Consider the following 6000-nt stretch of genomic DNA (forward strand, 5'->3'; position numbering starts at 1 on the left):
TCTTACTTATATTCCCTTCCCATTTGCATTTCACATACCTATTTTGGTATACTGTGTTGTCGTGATACAACTATTCTTTTTTTTTTTCACATTTTCTACTGTGTTGTTTAATGCACGTGTTCTGAAAGCGTGCCGTGTCGCTAACAGGCCCCATCCCCCACTGGCTGGAGAGGGCCATCCCCATGGCCTTGGCGTTTGAGGAAGTATTCGAGTCCTGGCATGTCAGAGCAACTGGCCGGACTCGAGGGCCTTTGGCTGGGACGTTTCGTAGGAGAATCACAAGATTACAGCCTCTTGGGGCGCCTGGGTGGCTCTGCTGGTGAAGCATCTGCCTTCAGCTCAGGTCATGATCCTAGGGTCCTGGAATCGAGCCCCGCATCCAGCTTCCTGCTCAGCGGGGAGCCTGCTTCTCTCTCTCCCTCTGCTGCTCCCCCTGCTTGTGCGCTCTCTCTCTCTCTCTATATATATATATAAATGAACAAAATCTTTTAAAAAAATCATGGCCTCTGTGTTCAGACCAGCTTTGGGCTGATAGTTGAGAATTTTGCAAGAAAATGCGGCGATGTCCTCGCCTCCCATGTTTTCATTGGCATCTCTATAACAGCCATCACAAGGTTTATGTTTGAAGCCCAGACCTTTTTTCTCAGCTTCAGTCTCCTTGGCATTGTTATTTGAATATTTTGCTGTTTTGCAGATACCTAAAAACTCAATATTAACCTCATCTAGCTCCTGGGATGAAAGCCGCAGAGGGGCAGGGACCTTGTTTTTGTTGTTTTCCTTCTGTACGGTCAACACCATACGGTAGTTGTTCAATAAAATTTTGTTGAGTTCTGGAAAAATAAATGTATTGTTCATTTTATTTATTTATTTAAAGATTTTATTTATTTCTTTATTTTGAGAGAGAGAGAGCACGAGCAGTGGGGAGAGACAGAGGCAGAAGGAGAGGGAGAAGGGGCGCCTGGGTGGCTCAGTCGTTAAGCGTCTGCCTTCGGCTCAGGACGTGATCCTGGCGTTATGGGATCGAGCCCCACATCAGGCTCCTCCGCTGGGAGGCTGCTTCTTCCTCTCCCACTGCCCCTGCTTGTGTTCCCTCTCTCGCTGGCTGTCTCTCTCTCTGTCAAATAAATAAATAAGATCTTAAAAAAAAAAAAGAAGGGGAGGGAGAAGCAGAAGGAGAGGGAGAAGCAGGCTCCCCACCCAAGGCTCCCCACTGAGCAGGAAGCCCAACGCAGGACTCAATCCCAGGATCCCGGGATCATGACCTGAGTGGAAGGAAGACACTTCACTGAATGAGCCACCCAGGTGCCCCTGTATTAGAGCCCACAGTATCAGAGCATGTCGCCATAACATAATTTACTTAAAAAGATATATAGAGGGTTTTCCATATTTCAGGGTCTCTTGTGAATAACATTTCCCTAAGTTTTATATCTGTAATTTTTAGTGGTGTTGAGTAATTTTTAAAAGAAAAATTCTGAAACATGCATGATGTGGACATTTGTAGGGTAAGTGATATGTTTGGTCAAATTGTTTCCCAATGGGGATTAGGAAAAAAAAAAAAAAAACACCAGAGCAACGCTAGACTAAAACACAGGTGGCTTTTAAAATGTGTTTTAAAAATATCCCCATTAATAGAATTAGCATACAATATTCTTTGCTTCCTTTTGTCTTTTTTTTCTTTCTTTCTAGAAGAAGGCTGGCTGGTCAGGTATTTGAGATGTCAGAGTCAATGTCCAACGACTCTGGAACCAGACGATAGACTCCACACAAAACACTACAGTTGAAAACTTATGCTTAGATGTCTAAAATGCCTAAAATCTTTCCAAAGTGAATTTCAGACAGGTCACCCTTGAACATGGAAATAACTTGCGTGTCAGAGCTTTGAGAAAACAAATTCACGTAACTGTGAAATTTATGGGTAGCAGGGAACAGTCGCAAAAACATGCACGCTCTTGTCACAAACAGCAACTGTACCAGCGGTTTGTACCGTATAAAGATCCAGAGGAGAACTCGAGTATGTCTCCCTTACAGACTGGATTAGCTGGTGGATTGGAAGATATCTACATTATGTTGGGGAACAAAGTAAAACAAAACAAAAAAGTTTCAATACCCAAGGCCACTGGTCAGTATCGGTATTACTCCTATGAAGTATTCTTATCAAAATATAACACGTGAATCTGATCAAGCGTTTACCATCTGTTCACAGGAACTTCAGGGGACAGAGGTACAAATTATAGGCCACAAGGAAGATGCAGTGAGCTAAATCCAGAATGTGGAAAATTCTAGGCCAAGTGACCAGGATGATTTGACAAGTAAAATACAAGAATAAAAGAGAAGGAAGGAATGTGTTATTGATTAAAAGACACTTAAGAGGGGCGCCTGGGTGGCTTAGTCATTAAGCGTCTGCCTTTGGCTCAGGGTGTGATCCCAGGGTCCTGGGATCGAGCCCCATGTTGGGGTCCCTGCTCCGCTGGGAGCCTGCTTCTCCCTCTCCCACTCCCCCTGCTTGTGTTCCCTCTCTCGCTGGCTGTCTCTCTCTCTGTCAAATAAATAGATAAAATCTTAATAAAAAAAAAAGAAGACCCTTAAGAGGTGTATTAACTACTCGCAATGTGGACATTAGATTCTTATTTGAACAACCCGGTTGTAAATAAGAGACTTACGGGACAGTCAAGGAAATTTGAACACTGATAATATTAACGGATTCTGGGGGTGCCGCAGTCGGTTAAGCATCTGCCTTTGGCTCAGGTCATGATCCCAGTGTCTTGGGATCAAGCCCACGTCAAGCTCCCTGCTCAGCGAGGAGTCTGCTTCTCCCCCTCCCTTTGCCTTTCCCCTGGCTTATTCTCTCTCCGTCAAATAAATAAAAATTTTTTAAAAAAATATTAAGGGATTTTTGGCATATTTTTGAGCATGTTAGTGGTTTTTTTTTTTTTTTAAGATTTTATTTATTTATGTGACAGAGAGACAGCCAGCGAGAGAGGGAACACAGCAGGGGGAGTGGGAGAGGAAGAAGCAGGCTCCCAGCGGAAGAGCCTGATGTGGGACTCGATCCCAGATCGCCAGGATCACGCCCTGAGCCGAAGGCAGACGCTTTAACGACTGCGCCACCCAGGCGCCCCTGAGCATGTTAGTGGTTTTGTGGCGATGTTATTAAAACAAAGAGTCTTTATGCTTTAGGACACATAGTACTTATTTATTTACTTTATTTTTTCGTAATGTGGTATTTATTGACAAAATGTTATAGTGTCTGGGACTTACTCTTCCATAGTCAATTGTGGAGTTGAAGTACAGACAAAAATAAGTTATATGTCAATAGTTGTTGAAGCTGGGTGATAGATAAATGAGAGATTATTTTACTAGTATTTTCTCTTTTCTAAATTAAAAAAAAATTTTTTTAAGTAGGTGCTATGCCCAATGAGGGGCTTGAACTCATGACCCTGAGATTAAGAGTCACATGCTCTACCGACTGAGCGAGCCAGCTGCCCCTAGCATTTTCTCTTTTATATAAGTTTGAAGGTATCCATAATAAAAATAATAAACACTTTTGGGGTGCCTGGGTGTGTCAGTTGGTTGAATGTCTGACTCTTGATTTTGAACCCCGAGTCCAAGTCCAGCACCATGCTCAGTGGGGAGTCGGCTTGACATTCTTTCCCTCTGCCCCCCAAATAAATAAGTAAATAAATCTCTAAAAAAATAATGAACACTTTTAAAAGTAGATTTCAAAATAATGCATAATATTAGAGATTTTTGGAATAATGTTGGGCTATTTAGGCAAAAGACAGGCTGAGAAGATACATACAAAAACAATAACAATAACAGGGGGCCCCTGGGTGGCTCATTCAGTTAACCATCTGACTCTTGATTTCAGCTCAGGTCATGATCTCAGGGTTGTGAGATCAAGCCCCACCTTGGGCCCAGTGTGGAGCCTGCTTAAGATTCTCTTTCCTCCCTCTTCCTTTGATCTTCTTCCCCTTTAAAAAAATTAAAAAATAAAAAATACACCAGCCAAGAAAAAAGAAAAGAAAAAGAAATAAAAGGCATCCAAATAGAATGAAGTAAAATTGTCTATGTTTGCAGATGATATGATCTGATATAGAGAAAATCCTAACTACTTCACACACACACACACACACACACACCTGTTAGAACTAATCAATGAATTCAGTAAAGTTACAGGATACAAAATCAACATACAGAAAACAGTCATGTTTTTATACACTAATAATGAAACACCTGAAAAAGAAATGAAGAAAGCAATTTTATTCACAACAGCATCAAAAACAACAAAATACTGAGGAATAGAGCTAACCAAGGAAGTGAAAGATCTTTACACTGAAAACTGTAAGACTTTGATGAAAGAAATGGAAGAAGACACAAATAGAAAGATATCCTATGTTCATGGATCAGAAGAATTAATATTGTTAAAATGTCCATATTACCCGAAGCAATCTACAAATTCAATGTAATCCCTATCAAAATTCCAATGGCATTTTTCACAGAATTAGAACAAACAATCCTAAAATTTGTACGGAGCCACAAAAGACCCTGAATAGCCAAAGCAAACTTGAGAAAGAACAAAGCTGGAGGCATCCACGCTTCCTGATTTCAAACTATACTACAAACTTTACTACAAGGCTGTAGTAACCAAAACAGTATGGTAGTGGCATAAAAATAGACACATAGATCAATGGAACAGAATAGAGAACCCGGAAATAAACCTGTGCATAAACAATCAACTACTATTTGTCAAGGGAACTGACAGTACTCAAGGGGGAAGGACAGTCTCTTTAATCAATGGTGCTGAGAAAACTGGATACCCACACGCAGAAGAATGAAAGTAGACCCCTGTCTTCCACCGTCACAATAATTAACTTGAAATGGATTAAAGACTTAAATTTAGGGGCGCCTGAGTGGCTCAGTCCTTAAGTGTCTGCCTTCGGCTCAGGGCGTGATCCCGGCGTTGTGGGATCGAGCCCCACATCAGGCTCCTCCGCTATGAGCCTGCTTCTTCCTCTCCCACTCCCCCGGTTTGTGTTCCCTCTCTCGCTGGCTGTCCCTCTCTCTGTCAAATAAATAAATTTAAAAAAAAGACTTAAATTTAAGACCTGAAACAGTAAAACTCCTAGAAGAAAACATAGGGTAAGAACTCCTTGACATTGGTTTCATCAAGAATCTTCTGGATATAACAGCAAAAGCACGAGCCACAAAAGCAAAAATGAAGAAATGGCACTGTATCACACTAAAAATCTTCTGCACAGCAAAGTAAATGATCAAACGTGAAAAGGCAATCTCAGAAATGGAAGAAAATGTTTGCAAATGATACATCTGATAAGGGGTTGGTATCCAAACTATATACGGAACTCATACAACTTAATAGCAAAAAAACTAACATCCCAATTACAAAGTGGACAGAGGAACTGAGAAGACAGTCTTCCACGGAAGACATACAGATGGTCAACGGGTACTTGAAAAGGTGCTTGACATCACCCATCATCAGGGAAATGGGAATCAAAACCACAACGAGATAGCACCTCCCACTAGTTAGAATGGCTGTCATCAAGAAGACAAGGGGTAAGTGTGGGTGAGGATGTGGCAAAAAGGGAACCCTCGTGCACTGTCAGTGGGAATGTAAACTGGCACAGCCGATAGCAAGCAGCATAGAGTTTCCTCAAAAAATAAAAAAATAGAACTACCATATGAGCCAGCAATCCCACTTCTGGGTATTTATCTAGAGGAACTGAAATCAGAATCTTGTAGAGAGACATCTGCTCCCCCTCGTGCACTGCAACATTATTCACAATAGCCGAGATATAGAAACAACCCAAGTGTCCATCAGCGGATGAATGGAAAAAGAAAGTGTGATATATACATGATATATAATGGAATATTATTCAGCCATGAGAAAGAAGGGGATCTTGCCATCGACAACAACAGGGATGAAATTTAAGGGCATTATGCGAGGACAGAGGAAGACAGCTAGTGTATGATCTCACTCGTATG

This window comes from Ursus americanus, chromosome X, assembly GCF_024610735.1.
Source record: "Ursus americanus isolate L20-20 chromosome X, mUrsAme1.1.p, whole genome shotgun sequence".
Lineage (NCBI taxonomy): Eukaryota > Metazoa > Chordata > Mammalia > Carnivora > Ursidae > Ursus > Ursus americanus.